Below are 27,707 nucleotides of genomic sequence, written 5' to 3' on the forward strand. Positions count from 1 at the left end.
TATAGTGCTAGACAGAAAAATTCTCAGTAACTTCTTTGTGCTGTGTGTATTCAACTCACAGAGTTGAACCTTCCTTTAGAGAGAGCACATTTGAAACCCTCTTTTAGTGGAATTTGCAAGTGGAGATTTCAAGTGCTTTAAGGTCAACGGTAGAAAAGGAAATATCTTCTTATAAAAACTAGACAGAATCATTCTCAGAAACTGCTTTGTGATGTGTGCGTTCAACTCACAGAGTTTAACCTTTCTTTTCATAGAGCAGTTGGGAAACACTCTGTTTGTATTGTCTGCAAGTGGATATTTGGACCTCCTTGAGGCCTTCGTTGGAAAGGGGATTTCTTCATATAATGCTAGACAGAAGAATTCTCAGTAAGTTTATTGTGTTGTGTGTATTCAACTCACAGAGTAGAACCTTCATTTCGACAGAGCAGATTTGAAACACTCATTTGTGGAATTTGGAAGTGGAGATTTCAAGCGCTTTGAGACCAACGGTAGAAAAGGAAATATCTTCGTATGAAAACTAGACAGAATCAGTTTCAGAAACTGCTTTGTGATGTGTGCGTTCAACTCACAGATCTTAAACATTCTTTGCATGCAACAGTTTGCAAACACTCTGATTGTAATGTCTTCAACTGGATATTTGGAACTCTCTGAGGCCTTCGTTGGAAACGGGATTTCTTGATATAGTGCTAGACAGAAGAATTCTCAGTAACTTCTTTGTGCTGTTTGTATTCTACTCACAGAGTTGAACCTTCCTTTACAGAGAGCAGATTTGAATCCCTCATTTTGTGGGATTTGCAAGTGGAGATTTCAAGCGATTTAAGGTCAACGGTAGAAAGGGAAATATCTTCTTATAAAAACTAGACAGCATCATTCTCAGAAACTGCTTTGTGATGTGTGCGTGCAACTCACGGAGTTCAAACTTTCTTTTCATAGAGCAGTTGGTAAGCACTCTGTTTGTATAGTCTGCAAGTGGATATTTGGACCTCCTTGGGGCCTTCGTTGGAATCGGGATTTCTTCATAAAATGCTAGACAGAAGAATTCTCAGTAAGTTTCTTGTGTTGTGTGTATTCAACTCACAGAGTTGAAACTTCGTTTAGACAGAGCAGGTTTGAAACACTCTTTTTGTGGAATTTGCAAGTGGAGATTTCAAGCGCTTTGAGGCCCATGGTAGAAAAGGAAATACCTTCGTATAAAAATTAGACAGAATCATTCTCAGAAACTGCTTTGTGATGTGTGCGGTCAACTCACAGAGTTTAACCTTTCTTTCCATAGAGCAGTTGGGAAACACTCTGTTTGTATAGTCTGCAAGTGGATATTTGTACCTCCTTGAGGACTTGTTTGGAAACGGGAATTCTTCATATAATGCTTGACAGAAGAATTCTCAGTAAGTTTCTTGTGTTGTGTGTACTCAACTCACAGAGTAGAACCTTCATATAGACAGAGCAGATTTGAAACACTCTTATTGTGGAATTTGCAAGTGGAGATTTCAAGTGCTTTGAGACCAATGGTAGAAAAGGAAATATCTTCGTATAAAAACTAGACAGAATCTGTTTCAGAGACTGCTTTGTGATGTGTCCGTTTAACTCACAGAGTTTAACCTTTCTTCGCAAACAGCAGTTAGGAAGCACTCTGTTTGTAACGTCTGCAAGTAGATATTTGGAACTCTCTGAGGCCTTCGTTGGAAACGGGATTTCTTGATATAGTGCAAGATAGAAAAATTCTCAGTAACTTCCTTGTGCTGTGTGTATTCAACTGACAGAGTTGAGCCTTCCTTTAGAGAGAGCAGATTTGAAACCCTCATTTTGTGGAATTTGCAAGTGGAGATTTCAAGCGATTTATGGTCAATGGTAGAAAAGGAAATATCTTCTTATAAAAACTAGACAGAATAATTCTCAGAAACTGCTTTGTGATGTGTGCGTTCAACTCACAGAGTTTAACCTTTCTTTTCATAGAGCAGTTGGTAAACCCTCTGTTTGTATAGTCTGCAAGTGGATATTTGGACCTCCTTGAGGCCTTCGTTGGAAACGGGATTTCTTCATGTAATGCAAGACAGAAGAAATCTCAGAAACTCCCTTGTGTTGTGTGTATTCAACTCACAGAGTTGAACCTTCATTTAGACAGAGCAGATTTGAAACACTCATTTTGTGAAATTTGCATGTGGAGGTTTCAAGCGCTTTGAGACCAATGGTAGAAAATGAAATATCTTCGTATAAAAACTAGACAGAATCCGTTTCAGAAACTGCTTTGTGATGTGTGCGTTGAACTCGCAGATCTTAACCTTTCTTTGAATACAGCAGTTTGGAAACACTCTGATTGTAAAGTCTGCAACTGGATATTTGGAACTCTCTGAGGCCTTCGTTGGAAACGGGAATTCTTCATATAATGGTAGACAGAAGAATTCTCAGCAAGTTTATTGTGTTGTGTGTATTCAACTCACAGAGTAGAACCTTCATTTAGACAGAGCAGATTTGTAACACTCTTTTTGTGGAATTTGCAAGTGGAGATTTCAAGCGAATTGAGGCCAACGGTAGAAAAGGAAATATCTTCGTATAAAAACTAGACAGAATCAGTTTCAGAAACTGCTTTGTGATGTGTGAGTTCAACTCACAGATCTTAATCTTTCTTTGCATACAGCTGTTTGGAAACACTCTGATTGTAAAGTCTGCAACTGGATATTTGGACCTCTCTGAGGCCTTCGTTGGAACGGGATTTCTTGATATAGTGCTAGACAGAAGAATTCTCTGTAACTTCTTTGTTGTGTGTGTATTATACTCACAGAGTTGAACCTTCCTTTAGAGAGAGCAGATTTGAAACCCTCTTTTTGTGCAATTTGCAAGTGGAGATTTCAAGCGATTTAAGGACAATGGAAGAAAAGGAAATATCTTCGTATAAAAACTAGACAGAATCATTCTCAGAAACTGCTTTGTGATGTGTGCATTCAACTCACAGAGTTTAACTTTTCTTTTCATAGAGCAGTTGGGAAACACTCTGTTTGTATTGTCTGCAAGTGGATATTTGGACCTCCTTGAGGCCTTCGTTGGAAAGGGGATTTCTTCATATAATGCTAGACAGAAGAATTCTCAGTAAGTTCCTTGTGTTGTGTGTATTCAACTCACTGAGTAGAACCTTCATTTAGACAGAGCAGATTTGAAACACTCATTTGTGGAATTTGGAAGTGGAGATTTCAAGCGCTTTGAGACCAACGGTAGAAAAGGAAATATCTTCGTATGAAAACTAGACAGAATCAGTTTCAGAAACTGCTTTGTGATGTGTGCGTTCAACTCACAGATCTTAAACATTCTTTGCATGCCACAGTTTGCAAACACTCTGATTGTAATGTCTTCAACTGGATATTTGGAACTCTCTGAGGCCTTCGTTGGAAACGGGATTTCTTGATATAGTGCTAGACAGAAGAATTCTCAGTAACTTCTTTGTGCTGTTTGTATTCTACTCACAGAGTTGAACCTTCCTTTACAGAGAGCAGATTTGAATCCCTCATTTTGTGGGATTTGCAAGTGGAGATTTCAAGCGATTTAAGGTCAACGGTAGAAAGGGAAATATCTTCTTATAAAAACTAGACAGCATCATTCTCAGAAACTGCTTTGTGATGTGTGCGTGCAACTCACGGAGTTCAAACTTTCTTTTCATAGAGCAGTTGGTAAGCACTCTGTTTGTATAGTCTGCAAGTGGATATTTGGACCTCCTTGGGGCCTTCGTTGGAATCGGGATTTCTTCATAAAATGCTAGACAGAAGAATTCTCAGTAAATTTCTTGTGTTGTGTGTATTCAACTCACAGAGTTGAAACTTCGTTTAGACAGAGCAGGTTTGAAACACTCTTTTTGTGGAATTTGCAAGTGGAGATTTCAAGCGCTTTGAGGCCCATGGTAGAAAAGGAAATACCTTCGTATAAAAATTAGACAGAATCATTCTCAGAAACTGCTTTGTGATGTGTGCGGTCAACTCACAGAGTTTAACCTTTCTTTCCATAGAGCAGTTGGGAAACACTCTGTTTGTATAGTCTGCAAGTGGATATTTGTACCTCCTTGAGGACTTGTTTGGAAACGGGAATTCTTCATATAATGCTTGACAGAAGAATTCTCAGTAAGTTTCTTGTGTTGTGTGTACTCAACTCACAGAGTAGAACCTTCATATAGACAGAGCAGATTTGAAACACTCTTATTGTGGAATTTGCAAGTGGAGATTTCAAGTGCTTTGAGACCAATGGTAGAAAAGGAAATATCTTCGTATAAAAACTAGACAGAATCTGTTTCAGAGACTGCTTTGTGATGTGTCCGTTTAACTCACAGAGTTTAACCTTTCTTCGCACACAGCAGTTTGGAAGCACTCTGTTTGTAACGTCTGCAAGTAGATATTTGGAACTCTCTGAGGCCTTCGTTGGAAACGGGATTTCTTGATATAGTGCAAGATAGAAAAATTCTCAGTAACTTCCTTGTGCTGTGTGTATTCAACTGACAGAGTTGAGCCTTCCTTTAGAGAGAGCAGATTTGAAACCCTCATTTTGTGGAATTTGCAAGTGGAGATTTCAAGCGATTTATGGTCAATGGTAGAAAAGGAAATATCTTCTTATAAAAACTAGACAGAATAATTCTCAGAAACTGCTTTGTGATGTGTGCGTTCAACTCACAGAGTTTAACCTTTCTTTTCATAGAGCAGTTGGTAAACCCTCTGTTTGTATAGTCTGCAAGTGGATATTTGGACCTCCTTGAGGCCTTCGTTGGAAACGGGATTTCTTCATGTAATGCAAGACAGAAGAAATCTCAGAAACTCCCTTGTGTTGTGTGTATTCAACTCACAGAGTTGAACCTTCATTTAGACAGAGCAGATTTGAAACACTCATTTTGTGAAATTTGCATGTGGAGGTTTCAAGCGCTTTGAGACCAATGGTAGAAAATGAAATATCTTCGTATAAAAACTAGACAGAATCCGTTTCAGAAACTGCTTTGTGATGTGTGCGTTGAACTCGCAGATCTTAACCTTTCTTTGAATACAGCAGTTTGGAAACACTCTGATTGTAAAGTCTGCAACTGGATATTTGGAACTCTCTGAGGCCTTCGTTGGAAACGGGAATTCTTCATATAATGGTAGACAGAAGAATTCTCAGCAAGTTTATTGTGTTGTGTGTATTCAACTCACAGAGTAGAACCTTCATTTAGACAGAGCAGATTTGTAACACTCTTTTTGTGGAATTTGCAAGTGGAGATTTCAAGCGAATTGAGGCCAACGGTAGAAAAGGAAATATCTTCGTATAAAAACTAGACAGAATCAGTTTCAGAAACTGCTTTGTGATGTGTGAGTTCAACTCACAGATCTTAATCTTTCTTTGCATACAGCTGTTTGGAAACACTCTGATTGTAAAGTCTGCAACTGGATATTTGGACCTCTCTGAGGCCTTCGTTGGAACGGGATTTCTTGATATAGTGCTAGACAGAAGAATTCTCTGTAACTTCTTTGTTGTGTGTGTATTATACTCACAGAGTTGAACTTTCCTTTAGAGAGAGCAGATTTGAAACCCTCTTTTTGTGCAATTTGCAAGTGGAGATTTCAAGCGATTTAAGGACAATGGAAGAAAAGGAAATATCTTCGTATAAAAACTAGACAGAATCATTCTCAGAAACTGCTTTGTGATGTGTGCATTCAACTCACAGAGTTTAACTTTTCTTTTCATAGAGCAGTTGGGAAACACTCTGTTTGTATTGTCTGCAAGTGGATATTTGGACCTCCTTGAGGCCTTCGTTGGAAAGGGGATTTCTTCATATAATGCTAGACAGAAGAATTCTCAGTAAGTTCCTTGTGTTGTGTGTATTCAATTCACAGAGTTGAACCTTCATTTCGACAGAGCAGATTTGAAACACTCTTTTTGTGGAATTTGAAAGTGGAGATTTCAAGCGCTTTGAGGTCAATTGTGGAAAAGGAAATATCTTCGCATAAAAAGTAGACAGAATCAGTTTCAGAGACTGCTTTGTGATGTGTGTGTTTAACTCACAGAGTTTACCCTTTCTTTTCATACAGTAGTTTGGAAGCACTCAGTTTGTAACGTCTGCAACTGGATATTTGGACCTCTCTGAGGCCTTCGTTGGAAACGGGATTTCTTGATATAGTGCTAGACAGAAAAATTCTCAGTAACTTCTTTGTGCTGTGTGTATTCAACTCACAGAGTTGAACCTTCCTTTAGAGAGAGCACATTTGAAACCCTCTTTTAGTGGAATTTGCAAGTGGAGATTTCAAGTGCTTTAAGGTCAACGGTAGAAAAGGAAATATCTTCTTATAAAAACTAGACAGAATCATTCTCAGAAACTGCTTTGTGATGTGTGCGTTCAACTCACAGAGTTTAACCTTTCTTTTCATAGAGCAGTTGGGAAACACTCTGTTTGTATTGTCTGCAAGTGGATATTTGGACCTCCTTGAGGCCTTCGTTGGAAAGGGGATTTCTTCATATAATGCTAGACAGAAGAATTCTCAGTAAGTTTATTGTGTTGTGTGTATTCAACTCACAGAGTAGAACCTTCATTTCGACAGAGCAGATTTGAAACACTCATTTGTGGAATTTGGAAGTGGAGATTTCAAGCGCTTTGAGACCAACGGTAGAAAAGGAAATATCTTCGTATGAAAACTAGACAGAATCAGTTTCAGAAACTGCTTTGTGATGTGTGCGTTCAACTCACAGATCTTAAACATTCTTTGCATGCAACAGTTTGCAAACACTCTGATTGTAATGTCTTCAACTGGATATTTGGAACTCTCTGAGGCCTTCGTTGGAAACGGGATTTCTTGATATAGTGCTAGACAGAAGAATTCTCAGTAACTTCTTTGTGCTGTTTGTATTCTACTCACAGAGTTGAACCTTCCTTTACAGAGAGCAGATTTGAATCCCTCATTTTGTGGGATTTGCAAGTGGAGATTTCAAGCGATTTAAGGTCAACGGTAGAAAGGGAAATATCTTCTTATAAAAACTAGACAGCATCATTCTCAGAAACTGCTTTGTGATGTGTGCGTGCAACTCACGGAGTTCAAACTTTCTTTTCATAGAGCAGTTGGTAAGCACTCTGTTTGTATAGTCTGCAAGTGGATATTTGGACCTCCTTGGGGCCTTCGTTGGAATCGGGATTTCTTCATAAAATGCTAGACAGAAGAATTCTCAGTAAGTTTCTTGTGTTGTGTGTATTCAACTCACAGAGTTGAAACTTCGTTTAGACAGAGCAGGTTTGAAACACTCTTTTTGTGGAATTTGCAAGTGGAGATTTCAAGCGCTTTGAGGCCCATGGTAGAAAAGGAAATACCTTCGTATAAAAATTAGACAGAATCATTCTCAGAAACTGCTTTGTGATGTGTGCGGTCAACTCACAGAGTTTAACCTTTCTTTCCATAGAGCAGTTGGGAAACACTCTGTTTGTATAGTCTGCAAGTGGATATTTGTACCTCCTTGAGGACTTGTTTGGAAACGGGAATTCTTCATATAATGCTTGACAGAAGAATTCTCAGTAAGTTTCTTGTGTTGTGTGTACTCAACTCACAGAGTAGAACCTTCATATAGACAGAGCAGATTTGAAACACTCTTATTGTGGAATTTGCAAGTGGAGATTTCAAGTGCTTTGAGACCAATGGTAGAAAAGGAAATATCTTCGTATAAAAACTAGACAGAATCTGTTTCAGAGACTGCTTTGTGATGTGTCCGTTTAACTCACAGAGTTTAACCTTTCTTCGCAAACAGCAGTTAGGAAGCACTCTGTTTGTAACGTCTGCAAGTAGATATTTGGAACTCTCTGAGGCCTTCGTTGGAAACGGGATTTCTTGATATAGTGCAAGATAGAAAAATTCTCAGTAACTTCCTTGTGCTGTGTGTATTCAACTGACAGAGTTGAGCCTTCCTTTAGAGAGAGCAGATTTGAAACCCTCATTTTGTGGAATTTGCAAGTGGAGATTTCAAGCGATTTATGGTCAATGGTAGAAAAGGAAATATCTTCTTATAAAAACTAGACAGAATAATTCTCAGAAACTGCTTTGTGATGTGTGCGTTCAACTCACAGAGTTTAACCTTTCTTTTCATAGAGCAGTTGGTAAACCCTCTGTTTGTATAGTCTGCAAGTGGATATTTGGACCTCCTTGAGGCCTTCGTTGGAAACGGGATTTCTTCATGTAATGCAAGACAGAAGAAATCTCAGAAACTCCCTTGTGTTGTGTGTATTCAACTCACAGAGTTGAACCTTCATTTAGACAGAGCAGATTTGAAACACTCATTTTGTGAAATTTGCATGTGGAGGTTTCAAGCGCTTTGAGACCAATGGTAGAAAATGAAATATCTTCGTATAAAAACTAGACAGAATCCGTTTCAGAAACTGCTTTGTGATGTGTGCGTTGAACTCGCAGATCTTAACCTTTCTTTGAATACAGCAGTTTGGAAACACTCTGATTGTAAAGTCTGCAACTGGATATTTGGAACTCTCTGAGGCCTTCGTTGGAAACGGGAATTCTTCATATAATGGTAGACAGAAGAATTCTCAGCAAGTTTATTGTGTTGTGTGTATTCAACTCACAGAGTAGAACCTTCATTTAGACAGAGCAGATTTGTAACACTCTTTTTGTGGAATTTGCAAGTGGAGATTTCAAGCGAATTGAGGCCAACGGTAGAAAAGGAAATATCTTCGTATAAAAACTAGACAGAATCAGTTTCAGAAACTGCTTTGTGATGTGTGAGTTCAACTCACAGATCTTAATCTTTCTTTGCATACAGCTGTTTGGAAACACTCTGATTGTAAAGTCTGCAACTGGATATTTGGACCTCTCTGAGGCCTTCGTTGGAACGGGATTTCTTGATATAGTGCTAGACAGAAGAATTCTCTGTAACTTCTTTGTTGTGTGTGTATTATACTCACAGAGTTGAACCTTCCTTTAGAGAGAGCAGATTTGAAACCCTCTTTTTGTGCAATTTGCAAGTGGAGATTTCAAGCGATTTAAGGACAATGGAAGAAAAGGAAATATCTTCGTATAAAAACTAGACAGAATCATTCTCAGAAACTGCTTTGTGATGTGTGCATTCAACTCACAGAGTTTAACTTTTCTTTTCATAGAGCAGTTGGGAAACACTCTGTTTGTATTGTCTGCAAGTGGATATTTGGACCTCCTTGAGGCCTTCGTTGGAAAGGGGATTTCTTCATATAATGCTAGACAGAAGAATTCTCAGTAAGTTCCTTGTGTTGTGTGTATTCAACTCACTGAGTAGAACCTTCATTTAGACAGAGCAGATTTGAAACACTCATTTGTGGAATTTGGAAGTGGAGATTTCAAGCGCTTTGAGACCAACGGTAGAAAAGGAAATATCTTCGTATGAAAACTAGACAGAATCAGTTTCAGAAACTGCTTTGTGATGTGTGCGTTCCACTCACAGATCTTAAACATTCTTTGCATGCAACAGTTTGCAAACACTCTGATTGTAATGTCTTCAACTGGATATTTGGAACTCTCTGAGGCCTTCGTTGGAAACGGGATTTCTTGATATAGTGCTAGACAGAAGAATTCTCAGTAACTTCTTTGTGCTGTGTGTATTCTACTCACAAAGTTGAACCTTCCTTTACAGAGAGCAGATTTGAATCCCTCATTTTGTGGGATTTGCAAGTGGAGATTTCAAGCGATTTAAGGTCAACGGTAGAAAGGGAAATATCTTCTTATAAAAACTAGACAGCATCATTCTCAGAAACTGCTTTGTGATGTGTGCGTGCAACTCACGGAGTTCAAACTTTCTTTTCATAGAGCAGTTGGTAAACACTCTGTTTGTATAGTCTGCAAGTGGATATTTGGACCTCCTTGGGGCCTTCGTTGGAATCGGGATTTCTTCATAAAATGCTAGACAGAAGAATTCTCAGTAAGTTTCTTGTGTTGTGTGTATTCAACTCACAGAGTTGAAACTTCGTTTAGACAGAGCAGGTTTGAAACACTCTTTTTGTGGAATTTGCAAGTGGAGATTTCAAGCGCTTTGAGGCCCATGGTAGAAAAGGAAATACCTTCGTATAAAAATTAGACAGAATCATTCTCAGAAACTGCTTTGTGATGTGTGCGGTCAACTCACAGAGTTTAACCTTTCTTTCCATAGAGCAGTTGGGAAACACTCTGTTTGTATAGTCTGCAAGTGGATATTTGTACCTCCTTGAGGACTTGTTTGGAAACGGGAATTCTTCATATAATGCTTGACAGAAGAATTCTCAGTAAGTTTCTTGTGTTGTGTGTACTCAACTCACAGAGTAGAACCTTCATTTAGACAGAGCAGATTTGAAACACTCTTATTGTGGAATTTGCAAGTGGAGATTTCAAGTGCTTTGAGACCAATGGTAGAAAAGGAAATATCTTCGTATAAAAACTAGACAGAATCTGTTTCAGAGACTGCTTTGTGATGTGTCCGTTTAACTCACAGAGTTTAACCTTTCTTCGCACACAGCAGTTTGGAAGCACTCTGTTTGTAACGTCTGCAAGTAGATATTTGGAACTCTCTGAGGCCTTCGTTGGAAACGGGATATCTTGATATAGTGCAAGATAGAAAAATTCTCAGTAACTTCCTTGTGCTGTGTGTATTCAACTGACAGAGTTGAGCCTTCCTTTAGAGAGAGCAGATTTGAAACCCTCATTTTGTGGAATTTGCAAGTGGAGATTTCAAGCGATTTATGGTCAATGGTAGAAAAGGAAATATCTTCTTATAAAAACTAGACAGAATAATTCTCAGAAACTGCTTTGTGATGGGTGCGTTCAACTCACAGAGTTTAACCTTTCTTTTCATAGAGCAGTTGGTAAACCCTCTGTTTGTATAGTCTGCAAGTGGATATTTGGACCTCCTTGAGGCCTTCGTTGGAAACGGGATTTCTTCATGTAATGCAAGACAGAAGAAATCTCAGAAACTCCCTTGTGTTGTGTGTATTCAACTCACAGAGTTGAACCTTCATTTAGACAGAGCAGATTTGAAACACTCATTTTGTGAAATTTGCATGTGGAGGTTTCAAGCGCTTTGAGACCAATGGTAGAAAATGAAATATCTTCGTATAAAAACTAGACAGAATCCGTTTCAGAAACTGCTTTGTGATGTGTGCGTTTAACTCGCAGATCTTAACCATTCTTTGAATACAGTAGTTTGGAAACACTCTGATTGTAAAGTCTGCAACTGGATATTTGGAACTCTCTGAGGCCTTCGTTGGAAACGGGAATTCTTCATATAATGGTAGACAGAAGAATCCTCAGCAAGTTTATTGTGTTGTGTGTATTCAACTCACAGAGTAGAACCTTCATTTAGACAGAGCAGATTTGAAACACTCTTTTTGTGGAATTTGCAAGTGGAGATTTCAAGCGAATTGAGGCCAACGGTGGAAAAGGAAATATCTTCGTATAAAACCTAGACAGAATCAGTTTCAGAAACTGCTTTGTGATGTGTGAGTTCAACTCACAGATCTTAATCTTTCTTTGCATACAGCTGTTTGGAAACACTCTGATTGTAAAGTCTGCAACTGGATATTTGGACCTCTCTGAGGCCTTCGTTGGAAACGGGATTTCTTGATATAGTGCCTGACAGAAGAATTCTCTGTAACTTCTTTGTTGTGTGTGTATTATACTCACAGAGTTGAACCTTCCTTTAGAGAGAGCAGATTTGAAACCCTCTTTTTGTGCAATTTGCAAGTGGAGATTTCAAGCGATTTAAGGACAATGGAAGAAAAGGAAATATCTTCGTATAAAAACTAGACAGAATCATTCTCAGAAACTGCTTTGTGATGTGTGCATTCAACTCACAGAGTTTAACTTTTCTTTTCATAGAGCAGTTGTGAAACACTCTGTTTGTATTGTCTGCAAGTGGATATTTGGACCTCCTTGAGGCCTTCGTTGGAAAGGGGATTTCTTCATATAATGCTAGACAGAAGAATTCTCGGTAAGTTCCTTGTGTTGTGTGTATTCAATTCACAGAGTTGAACCTTCATTTCGACAGAGCAGATTTGAAACACTCTTTTTGTGGAATTTGAAAGTGGAGATTTCAAGCGCTTTGAGGTCAATTGTGGAAAAGGAAATATCTTCGCATAAAAACTAGACAGAATCAGTTTCAGAGACTGCTTTGTGATGTGTGTGTTTAACTCACAGAGTTTACCCTTTCTTTTCATACAGTAGTTTGGAAGCACTCAGTTTGTAACGTCTGCAACTGGATATTTGGACCTCTCTGAGGCCTTCGTTGGAAACGGGATTTCTTGATATAGTGCTAGACAGAAAAATTCTCAGTAACTTCTTTGTGCTGTGTGTATTCAACTCACAGAGTTGAACCTTCCTTTAGAGAGAGCACATTTGAAACCCTCTTTTTGTGGAATTTGCAAGTGGAGATTTCAAGTGCTTTAAGGTCAACGGTAGAAAAGGAAATATCTTCTTATAAAAACTAGAAAGAATCATTCTCAGAAACTGCTTTGTGATGTGTGCGGTCAACTCACAGAGTTTAACCTTTCTTTTCATAGAGCAGTTGGGAAACACGATGTTTGTATAATCTGCAAGTGGATATTTGGAGCTCCTTGAGGCCTTCGTTGGAAACGGGAATTCTTCATATAATGCTAGACAGAAGAACTCTCAGTAAGTTTATTGTGTTGTGTGTATTCAACTCACAGAGTAGAACCTTCATTTAGACAGAGCAGATTTGAAACACTCATTTGTGGAATTTGGAAGTGGAGATTTCAAGCGCTTTGTGACCAACGGTAGAAAAGGAAATATCTTCGTATGAAAACTAGACAGAATCAGTTTCAGAAACTGCTTTGTGATGTGTCCGTTTAACTCACAGAGTTTAACCTTTCTTCACACACAGCAGTTTGGAAGCACTCTGTTTGTAACGTCTGCAAGTAGATATTTGGAACTCTCTGAGGCCTTCGTTGGAAACGGGATTTCTTGATATAGTGCAAGATAGAAAAATTCTCAGTAACTTCCTTGTGCTGTGTGTATTCAACTGACAGAGTTGAGCCTTCCTTTAGAGAGAGCAGAATTGAAACCCTCTTTTTGTGGAATTTGCAAGTGGAGATTTCAAGCGATTTATGGTCAATGGTAGAAAAGGAAATATCTTCTTATAAAAACTAGACAGAATAATTCTCAGAAACTGCTTTGTGATGTGTGCGTTCAACTCACAGAGTTTAACCTTTCTTTTCATAGAGCAGTTGGTAAACCCTCTGTTTGTATAGTCTGCAAGTGGATATTTGGACCTCCTTGAGGCCTTCGTTGGAAACGGGATTTCTTCATGTAATGCAAGACAGAAGAAATCTCAGAAACTCCCTTGTGTTGTGTGTATTCAACTCACAGAGTTGAACCTTCATTTAGACAGAGCAGATTTGAAACACTCATTTTGTGAAATTTGCATGTGGAGGTTTCAATCGCTTTGAGACCAATGGCAGAAAATGAAATATCTTCGTATAAAAACTAGACAGAATCCGTTTCAGAAACTGCTTTGTGATGTGTGCGTTTAACTCGCAGATCTTAACCATTCTTTGAATACAGTAGTTTGGAAACACTCTGATTGTAAAGTCTGCAACTGGATATTTGGAACTCTCTGAGGCCTTCGTTGGAAACGGGAATTCTTCATATAATGGTAGACAGAAGAATCCTCAGCAAGTTTATTGTGTTGTGTGTATTCAACTCACAGAGTAGAACCTTCATTTAGACAGAGCAGATTTGTAACACTCTTTTTGTGGAATTTGCAAGTGGAGATTTCAAGCGAATTGAGGCCAGCGGTAGAAAAGGAAATATCTTCGTATAAAACCTAGACAGAATCAGTTTCAGAAACTGCTTTGTGATGTGTGAGTTCAACTCACAGATCTTAATCTTTCTTTGCATACAGCTGTTTGGAAACACTCTGATTGTAAAGTCTGCAACTGGATATTTGGACCTCTCTGAGGCCTTCGTTGGAACGGGATTTCTTGATATAGTGCCAGACAGAAGAATTCTCTGTAACTTCTTTGTTGTGTGTGTATTATACTCACAGAGTTGAACCTTCCTTTAGAGAGAGCAGATTTGAAACCCTCTTTTTGTGCAATTTGCAAGTGGAGATTTCAAGCGATTTAAGGACAATGGAAGAAAAGGAAATATCTTCGTATAAAAACTAGACAGAATCATTCTCAGAAACTGCTTTGTGATGTGTGCATTCAACTCACAGAGTTTAACTTTTCTTTTCATAGAGCAGTTGTGAAACACTCTGTTTGTATTGTCTGCAAGTGGATATTTGGACCTCCTTGAGGCCTTCGTTGGAAAGGGGATTTCTTCATATAATGCTAGACAGAAGAATTCTCAGTAAGTTCCTTGTGTTGTGTGTATTCAATTCACAGAGTTGAACCTTCATTTCGACAGAGCAGATTTGAAACACTCTTTTTGTGGAATTTGAAAGTGGAGATTTCAAGCGCTTTGAGGTCAATTGTGGAAAAGGAAATATCTTCGCATAAAAACTAGACAGAATCAGTTTCAGAGACTGCTTTGTGATGTGTGTGTTTAACTCACAGAGTTTACCCTTTCTTTTCATACAGTAGTTTGGAAGCACTCAGTTTGTAACGTCTGCAACTGGATATTTGGACCTCTCTGAGGCCTTCGTTGGAAACGGGATTTCTTGATATAGTGCTAGACAGAAAAATTCTCAGTAACTTCTTTGTGCTGTGTGTATTCAACTCACAGAGTTGAACCTTCCTTTAGAGAGAGCACATTTGAAACCCTCTTTTTGTGGAATTTGCAAGTGGAGATTTCAAGTGCTTTAAGGTCAACGGTAGAAAAGGAAATATCTTCTTATAGAAACTAGAAAGAATCATTCTCAGAAACTGCTTTGTGATGTGTGCGGTCAACTCACAGAGTTTAACCTTTCTTTTCATAGAGCAGTTGGGAAACACGCTGTTTGTATAATCTGCAAGTGGATATTTGGAGCTCCTTGAGGCCTTCGTTGGAAACGGGAATTCTTCATATAATGCTAGACAGAAGAACTCTCAGTAAGTTTATTGTGTTGTGTGTATTCAACTCACAGAGTAGAACCTTCATTTAGAGCAGATTTGAAACACTCATTTGTGGAATTTGGAAGTGGAGATTTCAAGCGCTTTGTGACCAACGGTAGAAAAGGAAATATCTTCGTATGAAAACTAGACAGAATCAGTTTCAGAAACTGCTTTGTGATGTGTCCGTTTAACTCACAGAGTTTAACCTTTCTTCGCACACAGCAGTTTGGAAGCACTCTGTTTGTAACGTCTGCAAGTAGATATTTGGAACTCTCTGAGGCCTTCGTTGGAAACGGGATTTCTTGATATAGTGCAAGATAGAAAAATTCTCAGTAACTTCCTTGTGCTGTGTGTATTCAACTGACAGAGTTGAGCCTTCCTTTAGAGAGAGCAGAATTGAAACCCTCTTTTTGTGGAATTTGCAAGTGGAGATTTCAAGCGATTTATGGTCAATGGTAGAAAAGGAAATATCTTCTTATAAAAACTAGACAGAATAATTCTCAGAAACTGCTTTGTGATGTGTGCGTTCAACTCACAGAGTTTAACCTTTCTTTTCATAGAGCAGTTGGTAAACCCTCTGTTTGTATAGTCTGCAAGTGGATATTTGGACCTCCTTGAGGCCTTCGTTGGAAACGGGATTTCTTCATGTAATGCAAGACAGAAGAAATCTCAGAAACTCCCTTGTGTTGTGTGTATTCAACTCACAGAGTTGAACCTTCATTTAGACAGAGCAGATTTGAAACACTCATTTTGTGAAATTTGCATGTGGAGGTTTCAAGCGCTTTGAGACCAATGGTAGAAAATGAAATATCTTCGTATAAAAACTAGACAGAATCCGTTTCAGAAACTGCTTTGTGATGTGTGCGTTGAACTCGCAGATCTTAACCTTTCTTTGAATACAGCAGTTTGGAAACACTCTGATTGTAAAGTCTGCAACTGGATATTTGGAACTCTCTGAGGCCTTCGTTGGAAACGGGAATTCTTCATATAATGGTAGACAGAAGAATTCTCAGCAAGTTTATTGTGTTGTGTGTATTCAACTCACAGAGTAGAACCTTCATTTAGACAGAGCAGATTTGTAACACTCTTTTTGTGGAATTTGCAAGTGGAGATTTCAAGCGAATTGAGGCCAACGGTAGAAAAGGAAATATCTTCGTATAAAAACTAGACAGAATCAGTTTCAGAAACTGCTTTGTGATGTGTGAGTTCAACTCACAGATCTTAATCTTTCTTTGCATACAGCTGTTTGGAAACACTCTGATTGTAAAGTCTGCAACTGGATATTTGGACCTCTCTGAGGCCTTCGTTGGAAACGGGATTTCTTGATATAGTGCCTGACAGAAGAATTCTCTGTAACTTCTTTGTTGTGTGTGTATTATACTCACAGAGTTGAACCTTCCTTTAGAGAGAGCAGATTTGAAACCCTCTTTTTGTGCAATTTGCAAGTGGAGATTTCAAGCGATTTAAGGACAATGGAAGAAAAGGAAATATCTTCGTATAAAAACTAGACAGAATCATTCTCAGAAACTGCTTTGTGATGTGTGCATTCAACTCACAGAGTTTAACTTTTCTTTTCATAGAGCAGTTGTGAAACACTCTGTTTGTATTGTCTGCAAGTGGATATTTGGACCTCCTTGAGGCCTTCGTTGGAAAGGGGATTTCTTCATATAATGCTAGACAGAAGAATTCTCAGTAAGTTCCTTGTGTTGTGTGTATTCAATTCACAGAGTTGAACCTTCATTTCGACAGAGCAGATTTGAAACACTCTTTTTGTGGAATTTGAAAGTGGAGATTTCAAGCGCTTTGAGGTCAATTGTGGAAAAGGAAATATCTTCGCATAAAAACTAGACAGAATCAGTTTCAGAGACTGCTTTGTGATGTGTGTGTTTAACTCACAGAGTTTACCCTTTCTTTTCATACAGTAGTTTGGAAGCACTCAGTTTGTAACGTCTGCAACTGGATATTTGGACCTCTCTGAGGCCTTCGTTGGAAACGGGATTTCTTGATATAGTGCTAGACAGAAAAATTCTCAGTAACTTCTTTGTGCTGTGTGTATTCAACTCACAGAGTTGAACCTTCCTTTAGAGAGAGCACATTTGAAACCCTCTTTTTGTGGAATTTGCAAGTGGAGATTTCAAGTGCTTTAAGGTCAACGGTAGAAAAGGAAATATCTTCTTATAAAAACTAGAAAGAATCATTCTCAGAAACTGCTTTGTGATGTGTGCGGTCAACTCACAGAGTTTAACCTTTCTTTTCATAGAGCAGTTGGGAAACACGCTGTTTGTATAATCTGCAAGTGGATATTTGGAGCTCCTTGAGGCCTTCGTTGGAAACGGGAATTCTTCATATAATGCTAGACAGAAGAACTCTCAGTAAGTTTATTGTGTTGTGTGTATTCAACTCACAGAGTAGAACCTTCATTTAGACAGAGCAGATTTGAAACACTCATTTGTGGAATTTGGAAGTGGAGATTTCAAGCGCTTTGTGACCAACGGTAGAAAAGGAAATATCTTCGTATGAAAACTAGACAGAATCAGTTTCAGAAACTGCTTTGTGATGTGTCCGTTTAACTCACAGAGTTTAACCTTTCTTCGCACACAGCAGTTTGGAAGCACTCTGTTTGTAACGTCTGCAAGTAGATATTTGGAACTCTCTGAGGCCTTCGTTGGAAACGTGATTTCTTGATATAGTGCAAGATAGAAAAATTCTCAGTAACTTCCTTGTGCTGTGTGTATTCAACTGACAGAGTTGAGCCTTCCTTTAGAGAGAGCAGAATTGAAACCCTCTTTTTGTGGAATTTGCAAGTGGAGATTTCAAGCGATTTATGGTCAATGGTAGAAAAGGAAATATCTTCTTATAAAAACTAGACAGAATAATTCTCAGAAACTGCTTTGTGATGTGTGCGTTCAACTCACAGAGTTTAACCTTTCTTTTCATAGAGCAGTTGGTAAACCCTCTGTTTGTATAGTCTGCAAGTGGATATTTGGACCTCCTTGAGGCCTTCGTTGGAAACGGGATTTCTTCATGTAATGCAAGACAGAAGAAATCTCAGAAACTCCCTTGTGTTGTGTGTATTCAACTCACAGAGTTGAACCTTCATTTAGACAGAGCAGATTTGAAACACTCATTTTGTGAAATTTGCATGTGGAGGTTTCAAGCGCTTTGAGACCAATGGTAGAAAATGAAATATCTTCGTATAAAAACTAGACAGAATCCGTTTCAGAAACTGCTTTGTGATGTGTGCGTTTAACTCGCAGATCTTAACCATTCTTTGAATACAGTAGTTTGGAAACACTCTGATTGTAAAGTCTGCAACTGGATATTTGGAACTCTCTGAGGCCTTCGTTGGAAACGGGAATTCTTCATATAATGGTAGACAGAAGAATCCTCAGCAAGTTTATTGTGTTGTGTGTATTCAACTCACAGAGTAGAACCTTCATTTAGACAGAGCAGATTTGTAACACTCTTTTTGTGGAATTTGCAAGTGGAGATTTCAAGCGAATTGAGGCCAGCGGTAGAAAAGGAAATATCTTCGTATAAAACCTAGACAGAATCAGTTTCAGAAACTGCTTTGTGATGTGTGAGTTCAACTCACAGATCTTAATCTTTCTTTGCATACAGCTGTTTGGAAACACTCTGATTGTAAAGTCTGCAACTGGATATTTGGACCTCTCTGAGGCCTTCGTTGGAAACGGGATTTCTTGATATAGTGCCAGACAGAAGAATTCTCTGTAACTTCTTTGTTGTGTGTGTATTATACTCACAGAGTTGAACCTTCCTTTAGAGAGAGCAGATTTGAAACCCTCTTTTTGTGCAATTTGCAAGTGGAGATTTCAAGCGATTTAAGGACAATGGAAGAAAAGGAAATATCTTCGTATAAAAACTAGACAGAATCATTCTCAGAAACTGCTTTGTGATGTGTGCATTCAACTCACAGAGTTTAACTTTTCTTTTCATAGAGCAGTTGTGAAACACTCTGTTTGTATTGTCTGCAAGTGGATACTTGGACCTCCTTGAGGCCTTCGTTGGAAAGGGGATTTCTTCATATAATGCTAGACAGAAGAATTCTCAGTAAGTTCCTTGTGTTGTGTGTATTCAATTCACAGAGTTGAACCTTCATTTCGACAGAGCAGATTTGAAACACTCTTTTTGTGGAATTTGAAAGTGGAGATTTCAAGCGCTTTGAGGTCAATTGTGGAAAAGGAAATATCTTCGCATAAAAACTAGACAGAATCAGTTTCAGAGACTGCTTTGTGATGTGTGTGTTTAACTCACAGAGTTTACCCTTTCTTTTCATACAGTAGTTTGGAAGCACTCAGTTTGTAACGTCTGCAACTGGATATTTGGACCTCTCTGAGGCCTTCGTTGGAAACGGGATTTCTTGATATAGTGCTAGACAGAAAAATTCTCAGTAACTTCTTTGTGCTGTGTGTATTCAACTCACAGAGTTGAACCTTCCTTTAGAGAGAGCACATTTGAAACCCTCTTTTTGTGGAATTTGCAAGTGGAGATTTCAAGTGCTTTAAGGTCAACGGTAGAAAAGGAAATATCTTCTTATAGAAACTAGAAAGAATCATTCTCAGAAACTGCTTTGTGATGTGTGCGGTCAACTCACAGAGTTTAACCTTTCTTTTCATAGAGCAGTTGGGAAACACGCTGTTTGTATAATCTGCAAGTGGATATTTGGAGCTCCTTGAGGCCTTCGTTGGAAACGGGAATTCTTCATATAATGCTAGACAGAAGAACTCTCAGTAAGTTTATTGTGTTGTGTGTATTCAACTCACAGAGTAGAACCTTCATTTAGAGCAGATTTGAAACACTCATTTGTGGAATTTGGAAGTGGAGATTTCAAGCGCTTTGTGACCAACGGTAGAAAAGGAAATATCTTCGTATGAAAACTAGACAGAATCAGTTTCAGAAACTGCTTTGTGATATGTCCTTTTAACTCACAGAGTTTAACCTTTCTTCGCACACAGCAGTTTGGAAGCACTCTGTTTGTAACGTCTGCAAGTAGATATTTGGAACTCTCTGAGGCCTTCGTTGGAAACGGGATTTCTTGATATAGTGCAAGATAGAAAAATTCTCAGTAACTTCCTTGTGCTGTGTGTATTCAACTGACAGAGTTGAGCCTTCCTTTAGAGAGAGCAGAATTGAAACCCTCTTTTTGTGGAATTTGCAAGTGGAGATTTCAAGCGATTTATGGTCAATGGTAGAAAAGGAAATATCTTCTTATAAAAACTAGACAGAATAATTCTCAGAAACTGCTTTGTGATGTGTGCGTTCAACTCACAGAGTTTAACCTTTCTTTTCATAGAGCAGTTGGTAAACCCTCTGTTTGTATAGTCTGCAAGTGGATATTTGGACCTCCTTGAGGCCTTCGTTGGAAACGGGATTTCTTCATGTAATGCAAGACAGAAGAAATCTCAGAAACTCCCTTGTGTTGTGTGTATTCAACTCACAGAGTTGAACCTTCATTTAGACAGAGCAGATTTGAAACACTCATTTTGTGAAATTTGCATGTGGAGGTTTCAAGCGCTTTGAGACCAATGGTAGAAAATGAAATATCTTCGTATAAAAACTAGACAGAATCCGTTTCAGAAACTGCTTTGTGATGTGTGCGTTGAACTCGCAGATCTTAACCTTTCTTTGAATACAGCAGTTTGGAAACACTCTGATTGTAAAGTCTGCAACTGGATATTTGGAACTCTCTGAGGCCTTCGTTGGAAACGGGAATTCTTCATATAATGGTAGACAGAAGAATTCTCAGCAAGTTTATTGTGTTGTGTGTATTCAACTCACAGAGTAGAACCTTCATTTAGACAGAGCAGATTTGTAACACTCTTTTTGTGGAATTTGCAAGTGGAGATTTCAAGCGAATTGAGGCCAACGGTAGAAAAGGAAATATCTTCGTATAAAAACTAGACAGAATCAGTTTCAGAAACTGCTTTGTGATGTGTGAGTTCAACTCACAGATCTTAATCTTTCTTTGCATACAGCTGTTTGGAAACACTCTGATTGTAAAGTCTGCAACTGGATATTTGGACCTCTCTGAGGCCTTCGTTGGAACGGGATTTCTTGATATAGTGCTAGACAGAAGAATTCTCTGTAACTTCTTTGTTGTGTGTGTATTATACTCACAGAGTTGAACCTTCCTTTAGAGAGAGCAGATTTGAAACCCTCTTTTTGTGCAATTTGCAAGTGGAGATTTCAAGCGATTTAAGGACAATGGAAGAAAAGGAAATATCTTCGTATAAAAACTAGACAGAATCATTCTCAGAAACTGCTTTGTGATGTGTGCATTCAACTCACAGAGTTTAACTTTTCTTTTCATAGAGCAGTTGTGAAACACTCTGTTTGTATTGTCTGCAAGTGGATATTTGGACCTCCTTGAGGCCTTCGTTGGAAAGGGGATTTCTTCATATAATGCTAGACAGAAGAATTCTCAGTAAGTTCCTTGTGTTGTGTTTATTCAATTCACAGAGTTGAACCTTCATTTCGACAGAGCAGATTTGAAACACTCTTTTTGTGGAATTTGAAAGTGGAGATTTCAAGCGCTTTGAGGTCAATTGTGGAAAAGGAAATATCTTCGCATAAAAACTAGACAGAATCAGTTTCAGAGACTGCTTTGTGATGTGTGTGTTTAACTCACAGAGTTTACCCTTTCTTTTCATACAGTAGTTTGGAAGCACTCAGTTTGTAACGTCTGCAACTGGATATTTGGACCTCTCTGAGGCCTTCGTTGGAAACGGGATTTCTTGATATAGTGCTAGACAGAAAAATTCTCAGTAACTTCTTTGTGCTGTGTGTATTCAACTCACAGAGTTGAACCTTCCTTTAGAGAGAGCACATTTGAAACCCTCTTTTAGTGGAATTTGCAAGTGGAGATTTCAAGTGCTTTAAGGTCAACGGTAGAAAAGGAAATATCTTCTTATAGAAACTAGAAAGAATCATTCTCAGAAACTGCTTTGTGATGTGTGCGGTCAACTCACAGAGTTTAACCTTTCTTTTCATAGAGCAGTTGGGAAACACGCTGTTTGTATAATCTGCAAGTGGATATTTGGAGCTCCTTGAGGCCTTCGTTGGAAACGGGAATTCTTCATATAATGCTAGACAGAAGAACTCTCAGTAAGTTTATTGTGTTGTGTGTATTCAACTCACAGAGTAGAACCTTCATTTAGAGCAGATTTGAAACACTCATTTGTGGAATTTGGAAGTGGAGATTTCAAGCGCTTTGTGACCAACGGTAGAAAAGGAAATATCTTCGTATGAAAACTAGACAGAATCAGTTTCAGAAACTGCTTTGTGATATGTCCTTTTAACTCACAGAGTTTAACCTTTCTTCGCACACAGCAGTTTGGAAGCACTCTGTTTGTAACGTCTGCAAGTAGATATTTGGAACTCTCTGAGGCCTTCGTTGGAAACGGGATTTCTTGATATAGTGCAAGATAGAAAAATTCTCAGTAACTTCCTTGTGCTGTGTGTATTCAACTGACAGAGTTGAGCCTTCCTTTAGAGAGAGCAGAATTGAAACCCTCTTTTTGTGGAATTTGCAAGTGGAGATTTCAAGCGATTTATGGTCAATGGTAGAAAAGGAAATATCTTCTTATAAAAACTAGACAGAATAATTCTCAGAAACTGCTTTGTGATGTGTGCGTTCAACTCACAGAGTTTAACCTTTCTTTTCATAGAGCAGTTGGTAAACCCTCTGTTTGTATAGTCTGCAAGTGGATATTTGGACCTCCTTGAGGCCTTCGTTGGAAACGGGATTTCTTCATGTAATGCAAGACAGAAGAAATCTCAGAAACTCCCTTGTGTTGTGTGTATTCAACTCACAGAGTTGAACCTTCATTTAGACAGAGCAGATTTGAAACACTCATTTTGTGAAATTTGCATGTGGAGGTTTCAAGCGCTTTGAGACCAATGGTAGAAAATGAAATATCTTCGTATAAAAACTAGACAGAATCCGTTTCAGAAACTGCTTTGTGATGTGTGCGTTTAACTCGCAGATCTTAACCATTCTTTGAATACAGTAGTTTGGAAACACTCTGATTGTAAAGTCTGCAACTGGATATTTGGAACTCTCTGAGGCCTTCGTTGGAAACGGGAATTCTTCATATAATGGTAGACAGAAGAATCCTCAGCAAGTTTATTGTGTTGTGTGTATTCAACTCACAGAGTAGAACCTTCATTTAGACAGAGCAGATTTGTAACACTCTTTTTGTGGAATTTGCAAGTGGAGATTTCAAGCGAATTGAGGCCAGCGGTAGAAAAGGAAATATCTTCGTATAAAACCTAGACAGAATCAGTTTCAGAAACTGCTTTGTGATGTGTGAGTTCAACTCACAGATCTTAATCTTTCTTTGCATACAGCTGTTTGGAAACACTCTGATTGTAAAGTCTGCAACTGGATATTTGGACCTCTCTGAGGCCTTCGTTGGAAACGGGATTTCTTGATATAGTGCCAGACAGAAGAATTCTCTGTAACTTCTTTGTTGTGTGTGTATTATACTCACAGAGTTGAACCTTCCTTTAGAGAGAGCAGATTTGAAACCCTCTTTTTGTGCAATTTGCAAGTGGAGATTTCAAGCGATTTAAGGACAATGGAAGAAAAGGAAATATCTTCGTATAAAAACTAGACAGAATCATTCTCAGAAACTGCTTTGTGATGTGTGCATTCAACTCACAGAGTTTAACTTTTCTTTTCATAGAGCAGTTGTGAAACACTCTGTTTGTATTGTCTGCAAGTGGATATTTGGACCTCCTTGAGGCCTTCGTTGGAAAGGGGATTTCTTCATATAATGCTAGACAGAAGAATTCTCAGTAAGTTCCTTGTGTTGTGTGTATTCAATTCACAGAGTTGAACCTTCATTTCGACAGAGCAGATTTGAAACACTCTTTTTGTGGAATTTGAAAGTGGAGATTTCAAGCGCTTTGAGGTCAATTGTGGAAAAGGAAATATCTTCGCATAAAAACTAGACAGAATCAGTTTCAGAGACTGCTTTGTGATGTGTGTGTTTAACTCACAGAGTTTACCCTTTCTTTTCATACAGTAGTTTGGAAGCACTCAGTTTGTAACGTCTGCAACTGGATATTTGGACCTCTCTGAGGCCTTCGTTGGAAACGGGATTTCTTGATATAGTGCTAGACAGAAAAATTCTCAGTAACTTCTTTGTGCTGTGTGTATTCAACTCACAGAGTTGAACCTTCCTTTAGAGAGAGCACATTTGAAACCCTCTTTTTGTGGAATTTGCAAGTGGAGATTTCAAGTGCTTTAAGGTCAACGGTAGAAAAGGAAATATCTTCTTATAGAAACTAGAAAGAATCATTCTCAGAAACTGCTTTGTGATGTGTGCGGTCAACTCACAGAGTTTAACCTTTCTTTTCATAGAGCAGTTGGGAAACACGCTGTTTGTATAATCTGCAAGTGGATATTTGGAGCTCCTTGAGGCCTTCGTTGGAAACGGGAATTCTTCATATAATGCTAGACAGAAGAACTCTCAGTAAGTTTATTGTGTTGTGTGTATTCAACTCACAGAGTAGAACCTTCATTTAGAGCAGATTTGAAACACTCATTTGTGGAATTTGGAAGTGGAGATTTCAAGCGCTTTGTGACCAACGGTAGAAAAGGAAATATCTTCGTATGAAAACTAGACAGAATCAGTTTCAGAAACTGCTTTGTGATATGTCCTTTTAACTCACAGAGTTTAACCTTTCTTCGCACACAGCAGTTTGGAAGCACTCTGTTTGTAACGTCTGCAAGTAGATATTTGGAACTCTCTGAGGCCTTCGTTGGAAACGGGATTTCTTGATATAGTGCAAGATAGAAAAATTCTCAGTAACTTCCTTGTGCTGTGTGTATTCAACTGACAGAGTTGAGCCTTCCTTTAGAGAGAGCAGAATTGAAACCCTCTTTTTGTGGAATTTGCAAGTGGAGATTTCAAGCGATTTATGGTCAATGGTAGAAAAGGAAATATCTTCTTATAAAAACTAGACAGAATAATTCTCAGAAACTGCTTTGTGATGTGTGCGTTCAACTCACAGAGTTTAACCTTTCTTTTCATAGAGCAGTTGGTAAACCCTCTGTTTGTATAGTCTGCAAGTGGATATTTGGACCTCCTTGAGGCCTTCGTTGGAAACGGGATTTCTTCATGTAATGCAAGACAGAAGAAATCTCAGAAACTCCCTTGTGTTGTGTGTATTCAACTCACAGAGTTGAACCTTCATTTAGACAGAGCAGATTTGAAACACTCATTTTGTGAAATTTGCATGTGGAGGTTTCAAGCGCTTTGAGACCAATGGTAGAAAATGAAATATCTTCGTATAAAAACTAGACAGAATCCGTTTCAGAAACTGCTTTGTGATGTGTGCGTTGAACTCGCAGATCTTAACCTTTCTTTGAATACAGCAGTTTGGAAACACTCTGATTGTAAAGTCTGCAACTGGATATTTGGAACTCTCTGAGGCCTTCGTTGGAAACGGGAATTCTTCATATAATGGTAGACAGAAGAATTCTCAGCAAGTTTATTGTGTTGTGTGTATTCAACTCACAGAGTAGAACCTTCATTTAGACAGAGCAGATTTGTAACACTCTTTTTGTGGAATTTGCAAGTGGAGATTTCAAGCGAATTGAGGCCAACGGTAGAAAAGGAAATATCTTCGTATAAAAACTAGACAGAATCAGTTTCAGAAACTGCTTTGTGATGTGTGAGTTCAACTCACAGATCTTAATCTTTCTTTGCATACAGCTGTTTGGAAACACTCTGATTGTAAAGTCTGCAACTGGATATTTGGACCTCTCTGAGGCCTTCGTTGGAACGGGATTTCTTGATATAGTGCTAGACAGAAGAATTCTCTGTAACTTCTTTGTTGTGTGTGTATTATACTCACAGAGTTGAACCTTCCTTTAGAGAGAGCAGATTTGAAACCCTCTTTTTGTGCAATTTGCAAGTGGAGATTTCAAGCGATTTAAGGACAATGGAAGAAAAGGAAATATCTTCGTATAAAAACTAGACAGAATCATTCTCAGAAACTGCTTTGTGATGTGTGCATTCAACTCACAGAGTTTAACTTTTCTTTTCATAGAGCAGTTGTGAAACACTCTGTTTGTATTGTCTGCAAGTGGATATTTGGACCTCCTTGAGGCCTTCGTTGGAAAGGGGATTTCTTCATATAATGCTAGACAGAAGAATTCTCAGTAAGTTCCTTGTGTTGTGTTTATTCAATTCACAGAGTTGAACCTTCATTTCGACAGAGCAGATTTGAAACACTCTTTTTGTGGAATTTGAAAGTGGAGATTTCAAGCGCTTTGAGGTCAATTGTGGAAAAGGAAATATCTTCGCATAAAAACTAGACAGAATCAGTTTCAGAGACTGCTTTGTGATGTGTGTGTTTAACTCACAGAGTTTACCCTTTCTTTTCATACAGTAGTTTGGAAGCACTCAGTTTGTAACGTCTGCAACTGGATATTTGGACCTCTCTGAGTCCTTCGTTGGAAACGGGATTTCTTGATATAGTGCTAGACAGAAAAATTCTCAGTAACTTCTTTGTGCTGTGTGTATTCAACTCACAGAGTTGAACCTTCCTTTAGAGAGAGCACATTTGAAACCCTCTTTTTGTGGAATTTGCAAGTGGAGATTTCAAGTGCTTTAAGGTCAACGGTAGAAAAGGAAATATCTTCTTATAGAAACTAGAAAGAATCATTCTCAGAAACTGCTTTGTGATGTGTGCGGTCAACTCACAGAGTTTAACCTTTCTTTTCATAGAGCAGTTGGGAAACACGCTGTTTGTATAATCTGCAAGTGGATATTTGGAGCTCCTTGAGGCCTTCGTTGGAAACGGGAATTCTTCATATAATGCTAGACAGAAGAACTCTCAGTAAGTTTATTGTGTTGTGTGTATTCAACTCACAGAGTAGAACCTTCATTTAGAGCAGATTTGAAACACTCATTTGTGGAATTTGGAAGTGGAGATTTCAAGCGCTTTGTGACCAACGGTAGAAAAGGAAATATCTTCGTATGAAAACTAGACAGAATCAGTTTCAGAAACTGCTTTGTGATATGTCCTTTTAACTCACAGAGTTTAACCTTTCTTCGCACACAGCAGTTTGGAAGCACTCTGTTTGTAACGTCTGCAAGTAGATATTTGGAACTCTCTGAGGCCTTCGTTGGAAACGGGATTTCTTGATATAGTGCAAGATAGAAAAATTCTCAGTAACTTCCTTGTGCTGTGTGTATTCAACTGACAGAGTTGAGCCTTCCTTTAGAGAGAGCAGAATTGAAACCCTCTTTTTGTGGAATTTGCAAGTGGAGATTTCAAGCGATTTATGGTCAATGGTAGAAAAGGAAATATCTTCTTATAAAAACTAGACAGAATAATTCTCAGAAACTGCTTTGTGATGTGTGCGTTCAACTCACAGAGTTTAACCTTTCTTTTCATAGAGCAGTTGGTAAACCCTCTGTTTGTATAGTCTGCAAGTGGATATTTGGACCTCCTTGAGGCCTTCGTTGGAAACGGGATTTCTTCATGTAATGCAAGACAGAAGAAATCTCAGAAACTCCCTTGTGTTGTGTGTATTCAACTCACAGAGTTGAACCTTCATTTAGACAGAGCAGATTTGAAACACTCATTTTGTGAAATTTGCATGTGGAGGTTTCAAGCACTTTGAGACCAATGGTAGAAAATGAAATATCTTCGTATAAAAACTAGACAGAATCCGTTTCAGAAACTG

The sequence above is a fragment of the Pan paniscus genome, chromosome 18 (genome assembly GCF_029289425.2).
Source record: "Pan paniscus chromosome 18, NHGRI_mPanPan1-v2.0_pri, whole genome shotgun sequence".
In the NCBI taxonomy this organism is placed as follows: domain Eukaryota; kingdom Metazoa; phylum Chordata; class Mammalia; order Primates; family Hominidae; genus Pan; species Pan paniscus.